Source organism: Lycorma delicatula, chromosome 2, assembly GCF_047948215.1.
Source record: "Lycorma delicatula isolate Av1 chromosome 2, ASM4794821v1, whole genome shotgun sequence".
Taxonomy (NCBI): domain Eukaryota; kingdom Metazoa; phylum Arthropoda; class Insecta; order Hemiptera; family Fulgoridae; genus Lycorma; species Lycorma delicatula.
In genome coordinates, this window is record NC_134456.1 from 120,160,808 (window position 1) to 120,187,788 (window position 26,981).

At 29.1% G+C, this 26,981-nt stretch overlaps 1 protein-coding gene across 3 annotated transcripts in view; it reads left to right on the top strand.

The window, feature by feature from the left end:
• The first annotated feature begins 758 nt into the window (after nucleotides 1-758).
• Nucleotides 759-26,981, top strand: part of SPR (G protein-coupled sex peptide receptor) — a 1,401,361-nt gene continuing 1,375,138 nt past the window's right edge. For all 3 annotated transcript variants that reach the window (XM_075356175.1, XM_075356174.1, XM_075356177.1), the window contains exon 1: nucleotides 759-1,032. The gene's annotated coding sequence lies outside the window, so the exon portion shown is untranslated. The remainder of the gene's footprint in view (nucleotides 1,033-26,981) is intronic.

The window sequence follows — 26,981 nt, forward strand, 5'->3', positions numbered from 1 at the left end:
CTTCGATTGAAAAATTAAAATGAAGTTGTAATGACAGTTATAATTAATTATAGGCTCAATTAATTAAAAATGTAAATTATAAATTTCGTTAAAAATTATAAATTTCTATGCTTTATAAGCAGAAAGAGCTTCTCGTTTTTAAGAATTTCTTACAATCTGCATAATGCACATAAAATGGGTTGTTGGTAAAAATATTATTTTTTATTTAACTAAATTAAATTTTTAAATTTCCCTGAAAGAATATTTAAATGAAAATAAGCTTTTACACAATTCTGAATATTACTATTCTAACCAAATCTTACAAAAGTTTGAGTTTTCAAACTTCGGAAAAGTTTCTTTTGCTTCTATTTAAGATTATTGTTACTAACTATTCATTACGTGATCTACACTACATTAATTAGATTAATAAAATATTCACTAAAATTCAATAAATAATTTAACAAGAATTTCATTAGATTTAATCAAAACAATTATAAAATAAAGTAAAGTAATTAAACATTGAGGATTACAAATGATATAATATAATTATTTTATTGTAATTTACAGCTATATTGCTTTAAGTGTGAAGTTAAATTTCTTTTCTAACAAGATGTAATTTACCGTAATAAATATTCTATTTAATATGCTACCTATTTAACGGAATAGATTATCAATTATTGAAATAAGATGTCTCACAATTCACATAGAACTATTGAAGAAAACATAATAGCATTGCAATAAATTTCTACTTACATTCATAGAACAAATACATTACTGTACCGAGCTACTATGTACTCAAGTTTCCCGAGTCGATTCGATTCATAATTGAATCAATTGTTACTACTATTATAAATGAACGTATAATTTAATTAAGACATGAATGATCAAATGAACAACGAAACCACTCTGTGTTATGTTTAATTATAGACCTGTCTGCATACAAAGTAGGAATTATTGAATGGTATGTTTCAGGATGAAAAGCTTCGTCTATTTGTGTAGAAATCACTTTCAATTCTGCTATAAAGACTAATGAGGAATACGTTGATATTGTCAGTAAGTACACTTTGATTATACTACCGTTAAAAAGCTATGCTTTATCATTTTAATTGGTATTATGTATTGTTATAACTCATTCCAGTCTAATTATTTTCTTATTTTATTAATTGCTTAAGGTTTTTTTATCCGAGTTTGGAAGGAGGTTCGAATATAGCGTCCTCTATTTATTAATTTACCTGTTTTGCGGATTATATTATAAATAAATAGGTGAGTCTTTTTTTTACGGAGCCAAGGATTTTTAAATAGTTTGAAGATGTTCGTATTGGTGAGTTTTTTAGATAGTGAAAAATTTGTGCAGAAACAGAACTTTTTTTCTGTATAATAGGAGAGGTAAGAATATTATTTGTGATTGTGAGAAGATGTTTTCCGCCTTTTAGCAGCTAGGGATTTTGAACTTAATGTACTGTAAAGTAATTAAATACTCGTACTGCTTGGCTGTTACTAGTGATGGGTCAAATACCAGATTTCTTAAATAAGAATGTTAATCAGATTTTTAATATTTGAGTATTCAAACATCAGTTACGTATTCTTACATTTTAAATTATAATTTATATTTATTTTCAAATTCAAATTTTAAATTAATACATTTATTTTGATTTTTTTTTGTCTCAGTTTGTTTAATTACAGTCATTTCCAAGTAAGGACCTACAATAAATCGTACTACGAAAAGCACCTGATGAGGGATTTCCAACGTTCACCCACAATAAAACGGACTTGAACATAAAATGTAAATGAAGTGCATACGTATATTTATAAAGTTAAGTTAAATTAAGTAAAGTTACCCATCGGGTTGGTGAACGCGCCTTCCCAAATCAGCTGATTTGGAAGTCGAGAGTTCCTGCGTTCGTGTCCCAGTAATGGCAGTCACTTTTATATGGATTTGAATACTAGATCGTGGATACCGGTGTTCTTTAGTGGTTGGGTTTCAATTAACCATAAATCTCAGGAATGGTCGAACTGAAACTGTACAAGACTACACTTTATTTACACTCATACATATGTAATACCCTGCATTATATGTAATACACTCCTCTGAAGTAATACCTGGGCGGTAATTCCCGGAGGCTAAACGGTAAAAGAAAGTAGAAGTAAAGTAAAGTTAATTAAGTTAAAGTTAAGTTATATATAAGTTAAGTATGTATAAAGTTTATATATATATATATATATAAACACACACGCACTTAACAACACCACATAGGTACAAGAGTTCCCAGAGGTCTAACGAAAAATAAAAAAAAAGTTACAGCTTCACTAAATAATAGATAAATCATATCATAACAAGCTCAAGGGAGAAAAATGGCAAGAGACTAGGTTCCTCATCAAGGCATAGATAAATGCTCATCACATATGTGATATTGAACCAGTTTCAGTCACTCAGATTACTCCAAGTCCAGCACATGAAGGCGCTTTAGTCGTCGGACATCCTCACTGTTATCTAGAAAATTAACTGCTACAAAGTTCACATGATTATCTAATTGCTATTTATAATTTGAACCGAATTGTTGCAACTCTTTGCGAACATAAGGTAATTCTAGGCGTTCATGAATTTTTTGTTTATTTTCCCTTCGTTCCTTGTGAACTACGGTGCTTCTATCTTGCTAACTTATTTAGGAAATATTACGTAATCTCAATTACTGATGCTCGTCGTCTTAAGGTACTCTTGTTTGTCGTACTCCATAGCTCTATGCCGTACGTCCAAAATTTTAGAATCTCCTTGCAAATTAAACGTTTGTTAGACTGCAACAAGTGTGAATTCGTGCCTAACAACAAATAAAGCTTCTTATACGTAGTGTTTAACTGTTTCCTTTTTTCTCTTAACATTTTACGTGGTACTTTCACGTAAAACGTCGACCAAGATTGAGCCCAAGGTACCGTACGCGGTCAGAATGCGGGATGAAAATACCGTCTAGATGGACCCGGAGAAAGTCACCTCTTCTAATTGCAAACGTAATGTGACTTATTCTGATTCATTTTTAATCTCCATTTTGTTAACCGTACAGCAATAAAGTCCAATACGATTTGAGCTTTTGTGAGGCTAATTGTAGTTCTTCTCAACAGCCAAGACTGCAGTATGATTAGCAAATGAGGCGACGGTGACATGATCCGGATCCGGAAGGCCCGCATTGATAATTGAGTACAGGACTGGTCCTGAGACGGAGCCATTGGAACCCCTGATCTATAGTCAAAGAATCCAGGTAACTCTTCGTTGTAAATGACCTGGTAAAAACATCCATCGAGGTAGTTCTGCGTAACCAAATCAGATAGAAGGGTTGAGGAAAACTGCATTTCAGCTTATGGAGCAGACCAGGCGTCTGATGGGTTGTAAGTCAGAAGCAATAAGGAAAAAGCCGTCCTATTTGCTTCACATCTTAGCAAGGCATTTCTCCCAAAGGATGGAGGGAGTCCTAATGATAGGGAAATAATTGACTTAAAATTAGCCTTATTAAAATAAGCCTTAAAATTAGGTCCATTTAAACGAGGGTAGTCAAACAAGGGGAACGGTCAAAGAAAGCTACAGGTTTTGACCAGAGTAATCTAATTTTATATAATTCAAATAAGTTGCATCTTATTTAGTAATATTTTTTCTAATTCAGTTTATAAGCCAGATCTTTTTTTTGTATTTTAATTAAAGTATTTTTATTATAGTTATAATTAGCAGTTATCAAATTACATACAACTTACCTTAAAATTTGTGATTCTCACTTTAATATGAAACCCTCATCATCCATTCTTTACAAATAACGTAATGACTTTAATATTTAAAAAAATACAGATTAAAAGTGTAGTATGATAAAAATTGAAATATTTATGTCAATTTTTTCAAGGTTATATTTTATTTACAATTAAATAAAATTCCATTATTACTGGTACGAATTCAGTAAAAAGAAAATATAGAATAGTTTAGTTATCATGTATAAATTAGAAAAACGTTTTTACTTTATGATGAGCTGCAATAACAACTGTTCTGTTTTTCTTCTCGTTACTAATAGGTAGGCATTAGTGATGTCTTTCACAATCGCTGAGAACGTTACAAGAATTTAGATTATGATTATGAGAAATTGTAGATTTAAAAAAAAATAATAAAACTGTAACTGCGATGTCTTCATTTTTTCATTATAAAATAAACAAAGAAAGAATTCTTCTTTATTTTAGTTATTGTCAACAGATGCTTTTGAAAGAAAAATGCTGCTATTGTTTTCTAATAACCTTCAACTATAATAAAACGAAACTCAGCCACTATTAAGTACTATATAAAACAATACAAATCATACGCACACATTTTTTCATAGAACATGTATATATATATATATATATATATATGATTGCGCGTTACGTGTATTTTAATACCTGTTCTTATAAAGAACATAATAAATTTATATTTCAGGTAAAAAATGAAAGCTGAGAGCTTTTCTAGAATCTGAAATTATATTTTTATGCTTTTATTCACATAAATGTTTGTATAAATTAAAAGAAACAACGATTATATTATTAGAAAAATATATCTTAAAAGTATGCTCCTTCGAATTGAAATTAAAAAAAAAAATTGGTAGAATCTGTTTGTTAAATAAAATGGGATTCGTATTGCCTAAGTATCAGAAAGGATAGCTGACTGACTAATTATGAAATAACGGCCTTTTTTAAAGAAAGATTTCTCAAAATAATTAACATAAAATTGCTAGTTAACATAAGTTGCTAGTTTAATGTCATTTTCAAAAAAAAAAAAAAAAATGATTGAACAGCAATGGTAAAGTTAAAACTTTTTAATTAATAATTCGTTTAAGAATTTCTTCTAGACTTGAAGGCTGGTTTTCCAAATATATTTTCAAATGTGTATCAGGAAATTTTGAGTTTGATGTTATTCGGCATCATTTCTCTGTTTTTCAAAATAATTAACATAAAATATAAGTTGCTAGTTTAATGTCATTTTCAAAAAAAAAAAAAAAATGATTGAACAGCAATGGTAAAGTTAAAACTTTTTAATTAATAATTCGTTTAAGAATTTCTTCTAGACTTGAAGGCTGGTTTTCCAAATATATTTTCAAATGTGTATCAGGAAATTTCAGGAAATTTTGAGTTTAATGTTATTCGGCGTCATTTCTCTGTTTTGTCTGACATCTAGGACCTGAAAAAACCACTCTGCAAAATTAAGGGCTATTTTGAATTTTAACTTTAAGCCGATTAAAAAAAAAATTTTCCTTGTTCTGCCTTCTCTTTAATTTACGCCTTCCTTTAACTTTCTACTAGTTTATTTGTTCTTACTATGTCTACTTTTTTCACACTTACTTTCTGGGTTTTTTTGTTACTGACTCTTTCAACTTATTTTTACCATCTCATTTATTTTGCACATGTTTTACAGTATCTTATTAAAGAATAAATAAATATATATATTTTTTATCGGTATTTCGAAAATATATTTATACTTATTTAATACTATGTTGTCTAACTGTTTAGTTTTTATCATATATTACGAAAAAAATATTAATTTAATATAAAAATCAGAGTTCTTCTCGTTGTACTTTTTAAGTTGTAAATATTCATTCTTTTTCAAGTGTAAGATATTTAAGAGCTACGATGGCAATCTAATAGCAGCTAAACTGGCATTCCAATTATCGGATATTTATTCTACTATGAAAGTAGGAGAATGTATTATATGTGTCCAATTAACCCCGAAAATATTATCTTTTACTGTTTAAAATAGATTTAAACATCATTTAGTAAGTAACCAGTTCATTTTAATCTGATTACAACAAAAAGAACACTTTATGATGTTTGATAAAGTTAAAATTTGATACTAGTTTGGCCGTAATATTGCAATTTAAAAGAAGAAACTTGAAATAGGATTTTAAATTTTTTGTTCTAATCAAAGCAGACGCGATTTAAAATCAGCCATTTTTTAGAAAACTAAAATCCTTCTGACAAAAAAATCTTATTTCCTAAATAAAAAAGAGATGCAACTAATACAAATTAAAAGAATGCATTTAATCGAAAAAATAAAATATTAATAAAATACAAAACTGGATATAAAAAATTATGGCCCGATTTCAGTACTTTCCATGGATCTTTTTAGGTAAGCAGGAACCAATTTTTTCTATTTTTTTTTTGTTTTTTAATATCCAAATTATTCTCCGATATATACTTTTAATTGAAATCACCCAATAACTCTTTTTTTTAAGATATGTAATAAAAACACTTTTTTTCAATAGTCAATATATTTATTAGAAATAATAAATAAACACAACGGGTGCTTATTCAGATGACTTCACTTACATCTAAACTTAAATCTATATTAAATTTACAAATATTTCTTAATGTATAATCTAACCTACACTCGCTTCGCTCGTTAACATTGACTAATTATTTAAATAATAACTAATTGCAATAATTACTGAATTTATTATTTAAATAATCAAAACAGTACTAATTAGTCAAGTTTAGCGAGCGCAGGTTAGGCTTGGTTAGATTATATTTATAGGTTTTCAATTATTTATAGGTTATACATCAATTATATCCTTTAATATGTAATAATGTTGTATACATGTTTTTATATGAAAATAATTGTTATAATGTGACCGTGTTGGATATATAAATTATAATAATCTTACAATAATACATTTTAAATATTATTAATAATTATCAGCTGGTAACTAGGCCAGTTAAATAGTAAACAATTTTATATATATTTTTACATAAAGAAGAAGATGAGACACTAGGTATATTTCACATCAACAAATGAAGAGGAAATGAATACATGAGACTGAATACCTGTTTACTAAAAACGGTCCTTTTCCCTCTATATCTGTGCTGCTGCAACAGTAATATAATGTACGGCGCTAAAAAATAGCAGTGTAATAAAAGATTAAAACAAAAAAATAAATTTCAAAAAAAATGTCCAAAATTAACAGCTGTTTTTAATAGTAGATGTTGAATTAACCTTTTCCTCTTGATTTTATGTTTTATATGATATTTAAATGTTGTATCGATTTGGTCGTGGATACCGGTGTTTTTTGACGGTTGGGTTTCAATTAATCATACATCTCAGGATAGGTCGACCTGATACTGCACAAGACTATACCTCATTTTTATTCATACGTATCATCCTCTGAAGTAGTACCTTATGGTGGTTCCGAGTCTAAACAGAAAAAGAGACGATTTGGTTTATTATGTGACTATTTAGAAAGGCATATTTATCTACTCTCTATTCTTGCTAATTTACCAGTAGCTTGCATTGGAGAAGTTAATTCTGTATCGGCTATTTGCTATTCCAATGTTGAGAACGAAACGAATGTTCTTATTTGCTTTTCAGAAAACTTGGACTCTTGGCGCCATCTGGGCTTAAACTAATTAGAGAATACTATAGAAAATATTCGATGTGTATGACGCTTCTGGGAGCGAGACGGATAGTGACGTCATTGATTAGCAGACACTCCTATTACATTGGAGACTGCCAGTCTTGCGTACACCTAGAGCCGCAATCTCCCGTTGATACTAGTGCTGAATTATCTTTGTCAAATCGTTACCAGGACCTCTTGTTAGAGAATGATAACGTTGACGTCGTCTGATATGGAACGTCCAAATATCTGAAAAGAGAAACCAACTGAATATTAAGTTAAGGAAACGTACTGGTTGCTGACCTGGAGGTCTCAACTTTCACTATCTATTAAGCAGTTGTACACGACTATTCTGAAAATGATTTGGACTTATAGCATACAGCTTTGGGGTACTATTGCAGCAGCAACATAATACAGCGATTTCGAAACAAATTACTGAGGAGCATGACAGAAGCGCCTTGGTTTGTAAGAAACAGTGAGATCCGCGCATATCTGGATTTACCGTATGTTTGAGAAGTAATACAGCAATTCGATATCACAAATAAACCGCGGCTAAACAACCACGTGAAGTTTTTACCTCTTAACCTTCTAGACAATAGTGGAGCGTTAGTCGGACGGTTAAAACGATTGAACGTGTTGGACTCTGGTGACTTTATGTGATTTGAGTTTGAGCTGAATCAACTGAGTGTTACCCATCAATTCAGTACTTCACTTCGTTCAATTTTAGTTATTAATCTTTCGTTATTAACTAGTCTCATTTTCATTTTTTCTCTCTCAGTGTTTCTTAATTATGATTGTTTTTCTTTTGTGTTGAGCTACCAGTGATACAGTTCTCTGACTTAACTTTATGTATCTACTTACATTAAGTGATCTGTATAGGAATATTAGAAGTTTCGATGGAAGCCTCTGTGGTTGTGATTTTGTGTGATCATATTTACTTATGGATTCTTTAATATTGTAACCGGTTAAAACGTTTATTTTTATTGTTTAATATTGTAACTGGTTAAAACGTTTATTTTTAAACCAAAAACTAAATAAAAAATCTAAAAACAATCACCTCTTTCTCATAAACAACAATATTTTTACTTCCTTGTACGAAGGAAAGGTAATATTGTTATCGCGAAAAATTCGGTTTTTAGATTTCAACGGAAATATCCATTGTGACTAGTTCCGGCGTGACTTCTGTACGTACGTATGTATCTCGGCCAAGTCAAAAACGATTAGCTGTAGGTTGTTGAAATTTCGGATTTAGAACTGTTGTAACGTCAAGTTGTAAACCTCCCTTTTTTGATTGCAATCGATTAAACCAAAAGTGTCCAAAAAAGCCCAAAATCCAAACAAAGTTTTGATTTTGGACTTTTTTTAGCTGCAGTAATAAGATCTCATTGAAAACTTTTCAACAATATATCATAAGTATTTCTTATTTTCACTGGTTCCAGAGTTATAGCCAAATTAATTAAATATTTGGATCTTATAAGGGGAAGGCACATCGGTTCAAATCAGACTCCTTTTTTTTTTAACTTTTTTTTAGTTTAAATATATTGATTTGTTAATAATTATCAACCTCTGATTGTAAAAAAAGTTTACGATAAATAATAATTCAGTATAAAAAAAATATATCAGAAGTTATTAATGAAATAAACTGTTAGGAACTTTTCATTTTAAAATAATATTACAAAAATTAAAAAAAAAAAAAAGTAAAATTTGCTTTATACTTTTTAGTCATACTTTAATCAAATTATTGTCATAGGTGGCATGAGTTTAATTAGTAGGTTAATTTGAATTTCAAAAGATAACATCATATATTGAAATTTCAAATATAATTATAAAATATCAAACAAATTTTCAATCAAACATTTATTACACATAATAACAAAATAGTGAAGTTTTTGATTATTGAAATACAATTGTAGAATAACAAAACGTTCTTTGTAGCTTATACACACTTTACAAATTTACCCCCGTACGTGGGGGATATTTGCAAAAGAGATGGTAGAATATTGTTTTGTCACCCGACCTTAGTAATTGTATCTGTGCAAAATATCATCAATCGGCAATGTCAGAAAGTATGTTAAATTAAGGATGCAAGATTTGAGGACAAACATGAAAAAAAAAACTGAAAATATTGAAAAAAACATTGTGAGTTAAAATAAAGCAAGTAAAAATGTGTATATGTAATTTAATAGGCGTACAAGGAAGTCATGTGGTCCCATATAAGATTTTTTATTTGAAAGCTTTTTATTTAAAACTCATTTAATTTATAGCTTTGAATTTTTTTTCGTTATAAAGGAATGGACATCAAAAGCTTTGGTCATTAGTCAGCTGGAAATTGGTAGCCTATGAAAAGACGTCATGCCTGACTGGAATTCGAACCCGGAATCTTTGCAGGTGATTCCGGGACGCTACTCGTACCTACTCAGTCACGGAAGAAGGCTACTTTTTTGTGTATTTTATTTTTTATGATTAGTTTACCAGATAAGCACGAACTTGTGCATGAGAATATAAAATGGAAATTTTGTACCGTATGAAAAATGCCAAGCCTGATGGCGATTTGAATCCGGGACCTCCGGATGAAAGGCTAGACGCTACCACTCCGCCATATATTCTTCTAATATGTGTTTTTATAGATAAAAATAAAATGTTTTGCTTTTATTAAAATTAAAAATCTCAATTCTATTTTAATACCGTTCATCAAACATAAGATTAAATTAGAAAGTATATTAAAAAGACTCGATTATTTTTACCCGTACAAAGCTTTCTTTGTTTTAATTTTCTTTTTAATTAGTTTCGTTTTTACTTTATAATTAGGTATTGTAAGAAAAACGTATTGAAAAATAAACGAGAAAAGGAAGTTAAAGTAACTAGTATAAAATTAAGTTTATTTTGTGATTATTATTTTTTTTTTTTTTGTGATTGAGAGTACGAGATTTTACTTAGAATTTATGTTAGAAAGTCAAGTTCGACGAAATCATTCCTTTCTTATATTCAACCTCCAACGCAAAAACCATTTCTGTATTTTTATGTCACAACAAGATAAGTAATATGTAATGAAAAACGAAAGAAACTGTTACCAATATTATAAGAAAACAAACATATAAAATTATAAGAAAACAAATATTTACTTGATAATATCAAAAAGAAAGATGGATATAACACAATTTTAAATAAAGTAGTGGTTAGAAATTGACAGTTCAGTTCGAATTTAACAGTATATTGTTGAAACTTACAGCTAATAAAAATGAAATAATATATAAAATGAAGAAAGAACAATTGTTTTAACATTCAAATTCATTTCATTCATTCAATGTTAATCATAACCAATGAAATCGCAACTCATCGATCCTCCAGATGTTCTTTCATAAGGAATTTTTTTAATTGTTAACGCTTAAATACACACGATTATTACAGACAGATATATAGAGACAGGGAAAGAGATGGATCGAGAATAAAAGAAATCAATCGTAGAAATAATTTTACCTCTCTTTGTTTTATCGACTGGAATGTTTTTCTAACATTTTACTATTCGTTTAAATAAATGACAATATTTAAATCGTCATATGTGTGATACGTTATAGATTTTATTTATGTGTATTACAGAATAAATTTAAAGACCAAATGTTACTGGTATAAAAATTCAGAAGTACATGTATAAGTTGTTATATAAAATGATTTTAAATTTTCAAGAGTATGTATGTAAAAACTTTTAATTAAAATAATGTACCGTGAATTATTTTGTGTACTTTGTTTAAGGTATAAAATGACTTCGTTCTGAAATAATAATAATAATGATATTGATTGCTCTGTCCTTTTAACTACACATCCTTTTATCGTGATTAAAATGCGATCTTTGCAAAGATAGAAATAATATATATTTCATGAAATTTGATCCTGTGGAGTTCTTGTGCTGTTACATTTATTCATATAATAATAGTAAATTATACTGTATGAATAATGCGATACATCTATTGTGGTGTTTTGATAAATGTAAGGAGATAGATTTCTGTATTATATTAAACGAAATAATGATTATAAGAAGATGAGTAAAATACAGAATATGTTTTATAATTAAAAATTCGTAAACATCAGTTAGCGTAATATGTATACTGGCATTAAAGTATTATTACAAGTCAGGTTTCACTTTGACAGTACAATCCCGGAGGAGAAAAACGAAAGGTAATATCTATAAAGTTAAAACAGATGATACAAATGAAACTATTTTTTGAATATTTTGAGTATTTTACAATTAGTATCCTAAATAAAAGTGTATTTCATTTAACTATCACATTAAAGTATGCCTTATTGTATTAGATAACTTAAGAATGTAAAATAACTTATTTTTTTTGGTTTGCTTTATATCATACTTAGTTTTAATTTATAGGCAAATATATCAAGAATAGCTAGATTAAAGGGAAAATTTTGATCATCGTATCAAAAATGGGGTATGGGGTTATTTACAAATCTTTACGTTTTAGGGTCTAACTATTCATCTAGACCAAAATAACACACACTGTGCCAAATAAGTAATGGGACTGATTTTTTTTCGTTGTGTACGAAAAAAATACGATTTTTTCAAACGTTGTGTGAAGGTGCAAGGGGATTATTTTGAATCCATGTAATTGTCAATTACATCAGTTGACTCATTACTTATCTGGCACACTTTTTATGTATAGAGTGTGTCGCACTGCTTGTGACCTTATATTTTAGGATTGACCAAAACGTTTTTCTTCAACTTTGGTTCAAATATTTCTACATGGGGGACATTAATGATATTACCATTTTCAAAATTCGTTAAGGGGGGTGAGGATATCATGAAAAAATCAATTTTGATTTTCATTAGTAATTTTAGAGAAAACTATATTAAAGCAAATTTTTTACCTACATTGCATATATCGATAATCCAAAAAACGGTTTTTTTTTTCTTTCAAAAACTCGACCCCTACCTGTTAAAAGTGAAATATTTTTTTGTTCTTCTGCTCTATCTCCCTTCGGTTTAAATATTGTTCGAGTATATTTTGAAAGTTTATATACTTCATATATAAAGTTATAAAAAAATGTCTATAATTTAAAAAAATTTAACCTAAAAATAAATATTAATTCTAATAAAAAGACAAAATTGATTTAATTAACAATTATATTATAAATACAACATTAAGATCCCATTTACTAAACACTTTACAACGACTGATGGAAAGTCATATTGCATCAAACAAGAATAGAAACTTTAAAGTTCATACAATTCACTTTCTGCAAGTATTATTACGTTTAATATTTGTAAAAGAATTACTCTACACTTTATTAATGAATTACTGTCACACTCATAACTGTTTACCAATCACTCATCGAACAACTTCTTATATTCACCTACTGTCCACACTGGGATATTCATGTCGTACTCATTTGTTGTTACTCCTCGCTTATTGATATTGCTGTTATCACGAATGCGCCGAACACGGTCTCGCAGAATACTAGTCCCCGGCAGAATTTATACCTACTGCTTTTTTTTTCCTGTTTAGCCACCGGTAATTACCGTTCAGATAGTACTTCAGAGGATATGTATGAGTGTAAATGAAGTGTAGTCTTGTTCTCAGTTCGATCATTCCTGAGATGTGTGGTTAATTGAGACCCAACCACCAAAGGACACCGGTTTTCACGATCTAGTATTCAAATCCGTGTAAAAGTAATTGACTTTACTAGAACTTGAACGCTGGAACTCTCGACTTCCAAATCAGCTGATTTGGGAAGATGGGTTCACCACTAGACCAACCCGGTGGGTTTATACCTCCTGGCCTGCAGATTCATTACCTTACTTTTTTTAGACACAAGGCCTAATACTTTTTTTAGAAGAGATTTCCAAAGAGAGGAAATTTTGGAACACCCCAAAGTTGGGGGTTTCCCCCATTTAGTTAAATATTGCACATGGGGGGGGAAACTATCTATCATATTTATTAGTTTACCTGATAAAATAATATTAAGGTAAAATAATTTTAATTATTTTTACTAATATAAAGAATAAAATTACACATATTAAAAAACCATCGACAAAGAAAACTTTAAAAAGTGAAATAATAAAATTACTGTATTTTTACCTTTTAATCCTCTATAACATTGTGATATTGTTTTTCAGGCTATAAAATTTAAGATTTTGATTGATCGTCTTACGTCACCCTTAGACTGAATAGATAAGCTTTATCATCATAGTCATCATGTGCTATAGTCAACTAAATGGGGGAAAACCCCAACTACGTTGGGGTGTTTCCCACAACCAAAATTTCCTCCCTTTGGAAATCTCTTCTGCTTGATAAATTATGTGAAAAATTATTTTAACAGTTGTTTTAAAAACTTTAGGCAGTAATACAGCTACAGTTATCTACTAAAATACGTGAAGTATAAGACAAGATCTTTCGTAAAATAATTTATATGTAATCTTAATTACAATCTCTCTTCCGAATTAAATTATAATCTAAATGCGCATTTAAACTACATTCGCTGGCTTTAGAAAACGTGTTTAGAATAGCAAAACCGAAACAGAATTTATGTTAAAATAAGTTTTTATTTGCAGTAACCTGACATTTATTAATTGGCGATTATTTTTAATGACGTTGTAGTTTGAGTAATTTATTGAGTACATTTTGGTTTTAGTTCGTTCATATATATTAGATTAATTAATTATTCTTTATATTCAATATTCTTTTGTTTTAATAGATTTATTGTTTTCGATGTTAGGGTAAACCAATTCATTGAACTCCCATCTATTATTGAACCTGGATGAAATATAATTTGTAATTTTCATTATTGACATGAGCCATATTTTTAAATAAAATTTCATATAAAAATTTCGTTAAGAGTTGAAAATACTGCTCCAGGTGGTTAAATTTTGAAATATTGTTTTTATTGTCCTCTAAAAGAAATTAAAATATTTTGATACTGCAAAATAGTAATCGTAGAAAGTAAAATATAGTACGAAATAGTATGTGAAATATAATATGACGTATATGCTATGATCAATGTAGAATAAAATTAATAATTATATTTTGATGTTTTTTTTACACCTCCGTTCATAAAAACTAACATTTATTATTATTATTTTTCTCAATTCAATTTTTTAAATGACAACACTGATTTCCATATTTTTAATACCTTCACGCTCGCGCACTCGCAGACTATTTCTTTCAGTGCTACACAATAGTTATAAATGCTATTATTCAAACGATATAAAAAATAAATTAACTAAAAAATCTATAAAACATGAAAGAAAATGATAAAGCGATAAATTGGAGAAAAAATTACTGGACTACATGTTATATAATTGATTTAAGATATAATTTAATGTCCTTTTCTAATTTTTTTTTAAATAAATTTTTTTGGTAAATAAAATCATTTACGCGGTTCCATTTAACAGTTATTGTCATTTATGATGTGTACTTTATATAGGATAAGTAAAACAATGAGAATTTTTTTTATTTTGTTTGCTTAATAGATTTCACGAGTAATCATTTTAATATCATTTCTCATACGCGTACCCCCGACACACACATATATATACCCCTTCCCCCAAAATAAATGTCCTTTTTATTTTTATAAAACTCCTATGGTCAATTCAAATGAAACTAAGTTATTTGCGTTGAGTTTAATAATTAATTAACCAAATGCTTTAAAATTGGAAAACTGGTTATAATAATACTTTAAGAAGTAAATAAAGTTATATAGATCGATTAAAATTTGTACAGAAATATTTAAGTGTTGTGGTTATCGTAGAAGAAATCCACAAGAATACATAAAATACAAATAAACCGATGTTTCCGAACAAGAAGGAAGAATGCAATAGAAACATAATAAATCGTAAGAGGATCTATATTAAGGTTAATAATATTGTCGCGTGTTCGCAGCTCGATCAGGATATTGAGAGACTAATTAAAATTTTTTTATAAATGCAGTTTATTACATGAGAAACATAGAAGATAAAATAAATAATAAAAATAATAATAATAGTAAGTATATGACATGCAAAATTGTAATTAAGAACAAGATTATTTAAAGATAGTTAAATTATTAAAAAACAGAATACAATGTAATTTACTAAGAACGTTATAAATGACCGCTAATATTAATATGTAATATTGCATTAATAACAAGATAAGATTATAAATGACATAATTTCATACAATTCTATTCTCTCCAAATATTAGTACTTTTACTGTTTGCAATAAAACTACCCTACACTTTATGAATGGTTTTAACACTGTCACTTTCACTACTATTTACTAATAACTCGCCGAACAACTTCTTGCATTCAACTATTGTCCACGCTGGAATGCTTGTGACGTACTCTTTCACTCGTTACCAAACGATTACTGATAAGGCTGTCATACCATCGCGTCAACACGTCCCCGTAGAACTATTCGCTCACTGTTCCTGTTCTCGCCGATCCTGGCAGTATTTATATCCCATGGCCTGTAGAACCAGTACTCCCCTATTAACTGTTGGAAGCGTAATAATTTCAGCGCACTTATATTTTCCCAAAAATTCCTATTCTGGTCCGGTAATCCTTCTCGTCGAACAACAGATGTTGGGGGTGCCATTGTCTGTACAACAACGAACAAATTGTTAAATGTACCTGTTAGCCTGAGAAAAGCCTTTAGTTTCTTTCTGGATTCCTTCCGTTATTATTTTCTTATACTTTCTTCTTAATTGGAAGGAATCCGTTAACCTGGTTCGTTATAATGATCTTATTACAATATGAATTAATTAATACGAACTCTTTGTTTTGCTTCTAGCTCTTAATATCTCAATTTACCCCATTCGATTCATAAAAAACTTTATCTCATTTCTATTTATTTACTGCTTCGTAATTTTTCTGTTTATTCCAAACCGTATTGTTTTGCCTAAATTAAAGTTCACGAAATTAGACATTCTCCCAAACTTTTCTCTTAACATAAAGCACGTCGGCCAACTTTCATTTTACCTTCATCTGTTATAATTAATTCAATTTGTATGATGGTGGGCATCAACCGTCAAGTCGTCTGATTCATGTATAATGTAAATATAGTTGAGCGTTTTTATCTTTTCGTTTATTAAATACGTTATTTTTTCAGAAAATTTATTGTGCTTTAGGATGTTTTTAAAACTCTTGCACGATTGTTGGTATGCTAGTTTACTACTTAAAAGTTCTATTTACCTAATTTCTTTCACATGGAATGTAAGTTTTTCCTTAGAAAATTAAATTCGAGAGTTTATTGGAAATAAACTCTCAGTTGTAACGTATTTTGCAATAATTTTCTGGCCATTTGACAGTCTTATCGAAATATTTGATATATCTTTAAAGGCTATAATTTAAGATTCCCTTTACCAGCTTCGATAATGTTATTTCTTAAAAATTTACTATTTTAATTTTTTATTTAAATTGGTAGTAAAAATATTCTATTTTCATGAAGGTATTCAGAAAGGTAATGGTGGCGGTGGTTTCTGATGTTCCCTTCAAGGCACGTTTATGATAACGTTCGCGTTGTTCAGTTTTAAGATTATTTTTTATCCTCTTATTGTGACTGGTAAGACACTTTTATTTTATTTTACTTTTAATTATTGTTGACCAGAGCATTCTTCTAGTTTAAATGAATCTCAGTGTTTTACTTTTCACTATTAAAAAAATTGTACCTTTCTTGGTTATAGTGATAGTTTCACAAAAAAATTCGAGGAAACGTTTCGCTGTTTATCGTATATTATTACTATGTATACAATGCATAAATTTAAAAAAAGCATACATTGTGAAACCAACGAGCATATCTTTAAAAAAAAATTATCCTAATATAAATCATTATCAATCAAATCATTCTTTAGTGTAGTAATTATTAACTGCTGAGTCAATATGTGGTTAATCATAGTTCTTCAGCCTAAGAGAAAGAAGCTTTTTGTCTGACAGCTTAAGAACCATATAAAAAAATCCTCTGATCGATTTACTTAAAATTGTATTTGAAATAAAACATTCTTATAAGAATTTTTTCACCAATTTAAATGAATATTCAAGATAACATTTAACGGGTATTTTATAAGCTTACTTTAAATGAATTAAAACATATTTTAATTAAATGTTTAGAATTATTTTTAATTTATTTTTGGCTGATTAAACTCTTGAGGTAGAATTATTTATTAAACGTCGGTCGACCGTTCGATATACATAGTATGACTTAACCGTTTAAAATTTAAATTAATCTACAATATGATTTTAACATAAAAAATTATTTTTTAAAGTATTGAAATAAATCTTTTTAGCACAAATTTGTCTGTAATTTATATTTTGTAATAGATCTGTATTATTAATATGAATCTATACCATATTATAAAGTTTTCAGTAAAAAGTAAATAAAATAATTAAAATATAAAACCCACTTACCAATAAATCTTTTTATGAGTTCAGGCGCTTTCGGAAACGAATTCCGTCTTCAGGAACTTAAAACTTTTTTTATATTATTCTTAATAAAACTAAAATTTTGTTTTCAAAGTAAAATTATTATGTAAAGTTTATAAAATATATAACAGTGGTCGTTGTGTGTTTAAAATTGTGTCGACTTAACGCCTTGTCATTATGAATGTCTCCACCGTTATATAAAGTGGAATAGGAACAATTTGGTCAACTCACTTTATAGTTATTGTTGTTTAGTAGTTGCTCATATAATACATTATTTTCAAATCTTGTTTGTTCATTTATTAATTTATCATTAATTAATTATTTTTCAAATAATCTACATTTCCAATAACTTAGAAAAGTATTATGCATATTTTAATAATAACAGATTAATAAATAGACAAACAAGATTTGAGAATGATATATAAGCAAATACTAAACAATAACTATAGAGTGAGTTGACCATACCGTTCCCCTTCCAATTTACCATAACGGACAGACATTCATAATGATAGGACGTTAAGTCGACAAAATTTTAAAAAATATTACCATCACTATTATATTTTATATACTTTATATGAACAACTTACAAATGACAACTAAGTTTTAGTTTTATTAAGAATAATATTAAAAAAAAATAATTTCCTGAAGATGGAATTCGTTTCCGAAAGCACTTGAACGGATTAAAAGATTTGTTGGTAAGTAGGTTTTATATTTTAATTATTTATTGTATTATCATACCAACGGGCCATGTTTGATAAAATTATATAACTTTAAAATCCATTTATTTAAGTATAGTAATTAATACTTTTAATATTAGTACAGTGATCCTGAAATGGTTAAAAATTATTTGTGACGTCAAACTAGTATAGCAATAAAAGTATTAAAGTATATAATGCATTGTTTAAATATCTTTAATAAGGCGTTCTGCTAAATTTAGATTTAAGGGGTTTTATGTTAAAATGGTAGAAAAGTAATCAATCAAATGAATTCTTTTAAGTTAGTGATAACAGATGGTGGTTCTGGTTAAATTATGTCTGAATAAAATTGAGGCCGTGTATATATATGACGGGTAGATATAGGGGGTTCAGTCTTAAGCACTATTAAGATTAAGAGTGGATCATGTGATAACGCTCGATTGCCATTTACGTGAGTTAGTAGTGGAAATGCAGTTCTTTGGATGGAATGGTCCTGTAAGTCAGGCAATTTTGTTTACGATAATTGCAATAGTTTTATTCTTTAGTAGAAATTCAAATGAAATAAGTAAAATTAATTAAAAAGTCCTTTGAAGATAGAGTTTTTTTTTATTATGTAAAGAGTTACTTCAATGTTAAAGTAGGCAAATCAGTCAGGTTCTTTATTGATCTGCAACTATGATAACATGATAACCCATCCTGGAACTTTATATACAATACAATTAATAAATATTTATGTTTGATGCATTCGTTCATTTTCAATATTGCATGGATAAAATACTATTAATAATTAATTTCAACATCTTACCCTATGCATTATTGTTTTGTATCTGTTAAGAAGAGTTTCTGTCTTTTATTCGGAATATTCTGGGATCCAATCCCATTTAGGATTGTTTTTCCCCCTCATTTTAAAAGATTCATTTCTTATCATAAAAGAAAGAAATGAGAAGTGGGGTAATATAATTATGCACATACTATAATTACCGGGGAGAGAATTAAAAAAGTAGTCTTCAACCGGATAAGGAAGTAAGTACTCGTAGTTTCCAATCTTATTTCAGTGTTACAATCGTCATCCCAAAGAGACGACCACTATAAAGTCAGCCTTCATCTTAATATACATTGTAATGTTCCTCAATTTTCGCTTCCAATAAATTACATCATACCAGAAAGGACATCAGACGTTATTGTAAATATCATGTTTCAGAATTAAAATAATTATACGGTTTAATTTGAATATTTTTAAATTCATATATATATATTTTTTTTCTCTCTTCTTTTAATTGTAGTTATCACTCGGACACTCTTTCAAAAAAAACTGTTCGACTACTTTGAACTTGACACAGCAATGCAAAATTTAAAAGTATTTTTGAACATAATCAATTTGTGTATAACGCTACATTAAATGTAAGTAATAAGTTTTAATTAAACTCGAGTTGCGGTTAAATTTTGCAATGAATGATTTAATTTACCTATTAATGTTTACATAATTTACGTCATTCATATAATGATTACTTTTAAGTGTAACCACTTGGTTTGTTTATTTTTTTAAAATTTTGAACAAGATTTTGCCAATAGTTTCTCGATCTTTTGAAGCAGATGCTGTAGTATTTCTTTTTACAGAGTAGCACATTTATACATTTCTTTCTGATGTGGTTATATATATATATATATATATATATGATGTCTATATGATGTATATATATATATATATATATATATATATGTCTGATGTGATTATATATATATATATATATATAACCACATCAGAAAGATATGTATCTATATATATATATATATATATATATCTGATGTGATTATATATATATATATATATAACCACATCAGAAAGATATGTATCTATATATATATATATATATATATATATATATATATATATATATACAGTAGCCGCTACGTAATGGCGAGCTTGAATGATTAACCTGCACGACACTGCTATACTGTTCTCTGAAACATTGGTACACCATGATTTAATCTCTTAGTAGAAAAAACGTGACGCAAATGTTGTTTGTGAAGCAGTGTATTTTTGTGTGTTTACAGTATTAAGAAAGTGACATCTGTTTCAAATAGAAAACAATTATTTTTATTTTATTTTTGTTTCTCTTTTGCTTTTCCATGTGTATAAAATTCAGTTCTGCGGTTGTGCCTCTTAGTACGGTTCTTTTGGCGTATATCGTGTATTTTGTTACATAGTCAATTAATGTACGATACGTTATTTTTTAAAACGTTTCTATCGTAGTTTACGGTTCAGACTTTTTAAAGAAGTTTGTTCACGTGCGTTTAGTTATGACTGAATGTTGTCAAAGGTAAAAAACTTCGAAGGCAGACGCGCGAAATTGTAAACAACGTGTATTATTTCATGAAGAAAGAAAGGTTTCTTTAGTTGTAGGAAAATTAAAAAATGACAAGCACTTAACTGCTTGTGTAAAGAGTAAAGTGTAAAGAGAGAACTGCAGCTGCCTGTGGCATTTACAGGACTCAGGTTCAGGGCCTCAGAAAAGAAAAGTAGAATCGAGGAGCCGGAATGTTCGTTCATCACCCCGAAAAAGAAAAAAACGTCTGAACCAATTACCGGGATTAGATGATTATGATAAAGGTGTGGTTAGGCGAACTGTGGAAGAATTTCACAAAGATAAGGGAACTGCCAACAGTTAACAAACTCTGTAAAGAATTGAAATTTAAAATTAAATTTAACGGCAGTGAAACTAGTTTAAGAAAAATTTTGAAAGAATTAGGTTTTAATTGTGGGAAAAAACAGATAAAAAGAAACTTTTAGTTGAAAAAATCATATTAGGCAGAAAAGGATCTCATATTTGCAAGCAGTCAGTGATTTTAGAAAACGTAACCGGCGATCTTATACTTAGATGAATCCAATGTTTTATCACCTCATTCATGGGCTGACGACAGCGGTGCAGGACTTTATCTACCTATAAATAAACGTGAACGCTTAATTATAATTCACGCTGGAGTGAAATGAGCTTTATTCCAAACGCAATGTTAACTTTTACAGCCAAATCAAAAGTGGGCATTACCATGATATCATGAATACTAAAAATTATTTGAAATGGCCTGAAGAAAAATTCGTTCCTAACCTTCCTTCTGAGTCTGTAGCGGTTATTGACACTGCTTTGTGTCATAATACCCCTTCTAAAAAACTTTTAGTGTCATCAAGCAAGAAAAAAGATATGACTGTTTGGCTGCAGAAACATCATATTCCATTTTCGTTTCAAATTGTTTCGTTTAAACCACAATTGTATGAACTAATTAAGTTGAATGAAAGTTAAAGAAAAGGATATCAATTTGACGAATTGTTGGAAAAAAGTGGGAATCAAACTCTGCGGCTTCTACCTTATCATCCTCATTTAAATCCAATTGATATAGTATGATCCTCTTATCGTACTATATAGATTTACCTCTATATCGGTTGACAGAGGTAAACCGACATATTGCGAGCCACAGAACAGCGTTTAAGACATCAGAAGTTCAGAAACTATGTGTAGAGAAAATTAATTCGATGAGGGACGAACGCTGGAAACCTTATTGTGAAAAAGTTAAAAAAATTGATGGTGAATATTGGAGCGAGAATCGTTAATAGATTCTCTGGCAGAATCTTTCATTGTTTCTTTATGTAGTGACAGTGATAATAGTGACAATTTCACCGAAGATAGTGTTGATAATTAATTTTTCAATAAGTAATTAAAGTTATTGTAATAACCATCTATCTCAGCATTTAAAGTGTAATTAGTAGTAGATAATATTTTGTCATCCATTATTATATATTACAATGTACAGTACAAATTTAGCCGACTGTATTTCAATTCAAAATTGTTGCATTCTTTAAAAATAGAACAATTATTAGGTAAAGACATTACTAAGAGCGAGGAACATGTTTTTACGTTGGTAGTAGTAATAGCACTGAGTCACACTGTTAATTACACAATAATTTCCAAATCTTCATTATTTAAACGAGCTTAAAGTTCAAACGCTACATAATTATAAGGTAGTTTTAAATCCCAGTTAAACATGGAATTTTTCATATGCTACAAAATGCCATTTCTGTATCCGACGCACAAGCTTCAAGCTTACGTCATCAAGCCAATAGGAAAAAAATTAAGGAAACCATATTTTCTAATGTATATGGTTTTATATAACTGAGGGTTTTAAAAAAATTAAATTATACCGTAATATTTTCCACACTAAAATTAAGTTTTTCGGAACAGCTTGTACAAGTGAAACTGCTGTACAGCTTACCCAGCTCTGTTTCAGTAGTTTCATGACGGTGCAAAATGCTGCTTCAGGAAGAATCACCACCATGCATTCACAGATGTATAGATAGCATATTTATAAGAGAAAAAAGTGATTATATTGCACAATGATTCGTACTTCTTGGTCCAGTGCAGCTTTCTGCCGCTTAGATTTTGTATGAATATTTCACATTAATAATTTTTTTTTTTAACCTTCGGGATCACCGTTAGATATTGCTTCAGAGGATGAAATAAATGAAATTTTTTGTAGCATGTGAAAAAGCCACGCCTGACCGGGATTCGAACCCGGATGAAAGGCCGAAATGCTACCACTAGCACCACGGAGGCCGGTTCAGATATAATAGTTACCTAAGACTATCCATGTGAAGGCAGAAATTTATCTCCTAATCGTTCGGTGGATGCTGATTGAGGTATAAGATGTAGAGGTAGGCGCAGCATGTAGACCCACCCTTCTTTAAGTTGCTTAACCGTTTTGATTTTGGTAGGATTTCTTTGCTCCGATTATTATGAATTTTACGTGAAGAGGAATAATACACTGTTTATCGTTTATGTAAGTTTGGTGAGTTTTAATTAACGGAATGTCTAGAAGCAGCCTGTGTACTATTAGCAAAAGGCTCCAACCGGGGTTACTGATCCTCTTTTTTGGAATAATGATTTCATTCTAAAAATTGTAAAGTAAAATGTGTGATACCGAGATACAATTTATGTTTTATTTCTAAAACAATTAAATTAATCTAAAAATACATCTTAATAATCATAAGACAGCGGTCTCTTTAATTCCCCGGATCAAAATACACATAGCTTTTAGCTTTAATAATACACATAGCTTCAAGCGTTTAGCTTTATTTAATAAAAAGTAAAAAACTGAGTTTTTGAAAACTCACGACTGAGTTTTTCAAGAAAAGATCCTGACCTTTTGGACGAAAAAGGTTTTTATGATATGAACTGGGGTTTATATCACGATCAGAGTTGTTTTTTTTTTCATAAGCTACAGAATTTCCTTTATTACGTATTCTCACAAACAAACCTGGAGCATATGTAACGAATTAATCATCGGAAAAATCTATCGAGTTGAACATTATATTTTAATTTATTTTTACCTGAATGTTAGCCGAGGAAAGTTACGGTAAGTCTTATAATCCGTAGAGTGTTTGTATATTATTTTATTACATATTGCTAGATCAATAACTACAGACTTTGTATCAAAGTGTTCATAACCGTATTGAGAGTGACATGCTAAGAATTTTGAGGTTGTTAAAAGGGAAAAAATGTGAATATAGACGTACACATTGAATCGTTCTGCTCATTTATAGGAAATTACAGTAACGTTAAACATCTGTTTTTGAAAAATTTTAAATATAGAATAAATTATTTCAAAAGTAAAAATACATCATGTTTTCTGAAGCCATTTTTCTTTTTTTTTCTTTTATGTAGAGATGCACTTGTTTAATGTAATTAAGCTTTCCCTAGGAACTTCTACACGGGTAGAAAATTAATGAAATGAGAATAAACCTTAAATATAAAAATAATTAATCATAAATATGATAATAATAACAATAATCATCAAAAAAGAAGTTAAAAATTCGGCAAACGATAAAATTTCGTATTTAATACGATTTTTATAAAAAAACACTGTAAAAAAAAAAAATTAAAAGCAGGCGATAATGATATGAACGAGCCACGCCTGTATTTTGTAGAGTAAGGGCGAAATACGTCATTATTAAATACACCTACCAACTTACACCTTGAATTATAACTAAAATTATTAAATAATGCAGTGCCCTATCACGAATGACCAACCAAAAAGGTTCTTCTTATTAATGATGATTGAAGGAAAAATTATTACATACATCCTGGAAACCCGTTATACAATAAAGTTTTATTAACGAATTTATTAATTCAGTACACTAAGGAAAAAACTATTAAGCATTTTAATATAAGAAAAAAACACTTATAATCAAAAACGTTTTATTCTCAACAACCTTATATTAGATAATGTAATACCGTTTTTAAAGTATTAGTTTCGTTAAAGTTAACCGTTTTAGTGTTTATATGAACGTTAACCACACCGATTGACTTATTAAATAAAGGAATTGAAATATAAATCTACACAGTGTATTAATATAAATTTTATTAGTCTACAGCGTATTATGAAATATAATCACAACAAATGCAGTTTGTATTTTATCGTTATATTATATTACCGATAACGAATATACTGCAAAGTACGACGTGAGATATCTTCCGCTCACTATGCCTCTGCAAACAGTTGCAATAAGTGTAAATCAGCCTCTGAGGTTGAAGATATGACAGATGCCTTCATTTACCAGACGCCTCATGTCGAAATAAAGACCTCCAAAACTTAGTCGAACAACTACCGCCTCCATTTTTCACAATAGGGGTTTTTAACGTCCACACCTTGACCTTGGGATGTAACGCTACCGACAACGCTGGATCTCGAATTGAGAACCTACTACTCAAAAAGAACCTAATACTTTTAAATAACGGAACAAGTACTCATTTCATTGCTGGGAGCGGTACATTTCAGATATAATTTTTTCAATCTGCAGTCCAAATTCTGCCCTACAATTATCATAGACAGTACTCTAAGATCTTCACGGAAGCGTCCACTTTTTATCACTGATATAAACAGATAGTCCAAAAAAAATTGTGTGTTTATCGAGGCGAAATTATTGGGGTGTAGACCGTACTGATTGGTCAGAATTCAATGGCAGCATACTACCCGTGAATGTCAGTGGTAACGTAGAGGATGACAAATAAATAGAAAAAGACGTTGAAGTAGATGGATGAATAAATCTTATCTCTATCATAACGGATATCTCTATAAATCTCACCGCCATCATAACGGATTATATTTTACAATGTACAGTACAGAATTAGCCGACTGTACTTCATTTCAAAAGTTTGGCATTCATTTGTCAAAAATAGAACAATTATTTCGTAAGGGGGATTACTAAGAGCGAGGAACATGTTTTTACGTTGGGTAGTAATTGTCGCCACTCCAAGCCCGTCGTTACTTGGCGGCGACTATACTGTATAGGTAAAACATGAATATGTAGTAAAAAAATTGCTATACTATATTCTTTATATAAGTATAATATATACTTTAATTAGAATGTATATATATCTTCGTTTTTTTAAATAGAGAAAGATTTTTTGTTTCTCTGTGTTCATTTTAAGTACAATTACTTTATTCATACCATTATATTTTTAACGTTTGTCATCTGTTTTTATTTAACTCTTTTTTACTGTTAATATTTAATTATATATTATTGCAAATTACAAACGGTCTTTGCAGTTTATGGCGAATAATTCTTATATATTATATTCATTATTTAATGACATACTGTAAATATTAGTTTTAATCACAAAATATATGATATTCCTGTTTGATCTTTTCTCAAAACAAGTACCGCTTTTTACCTTTGTTTAGTTTCATCTCTTACGAGCAAATAATTATCAAACATTTCTATGAGCTTATTTCATACTCGAGGGGTTGTTTGATTGTTAATTTTACCCTTTTTTTAATGCAAAGCAAAGAATTATATTTAAGAGCGGTACTTTCATTTATTTATTGTAAGGTTGGAATGTGATTTCATTTAAAATGTTCTACTTTACTTCCCTTACATTCAACTTTTTGCAAACACTACTGTAATTTTTCATAATAAAATGCTGAACACCCTAGCGGGATGCTGGTGTCTCTTGTCTTTCAACCGGAAGGTTCTGGATTCAAATCCCAGTGAGGATTGGTATTGATATAAAAGATTCATTTCTTATATCCAGAAAGAAGTAGGCTGTAAAAAAGTAACTGTCATTCGGCGTAGGTCTGAAGAGAGAATGAATAAAAGAATAATATTGAATATCTACAATGCTTTTTAGATATTATTATTATATTAAATTACATCTGGAAGGATTTTCATTTTATTATATTTGATTTAACATTTAAATTACAACGTATAGTCTTATCATCCTCATATCAGAAAAATGGGGATATTACAAAATCCACATTTGTTTTATTATACCGAACAAGCTTGAAGAAGGCTGTATATACTTCTATTTAAATAAGAATTATATCCAAAACAATAATGAAACCCAGAAATTTGGAAAGAGTTCAACAAGATCTGGTTAAACATTTCTTTCATATTATTAACGGTTCGATATTGAACTGTTAATAAAGAAGTTATTTGAAATCAAACTAGAAGCAAAGCATAATAAAACT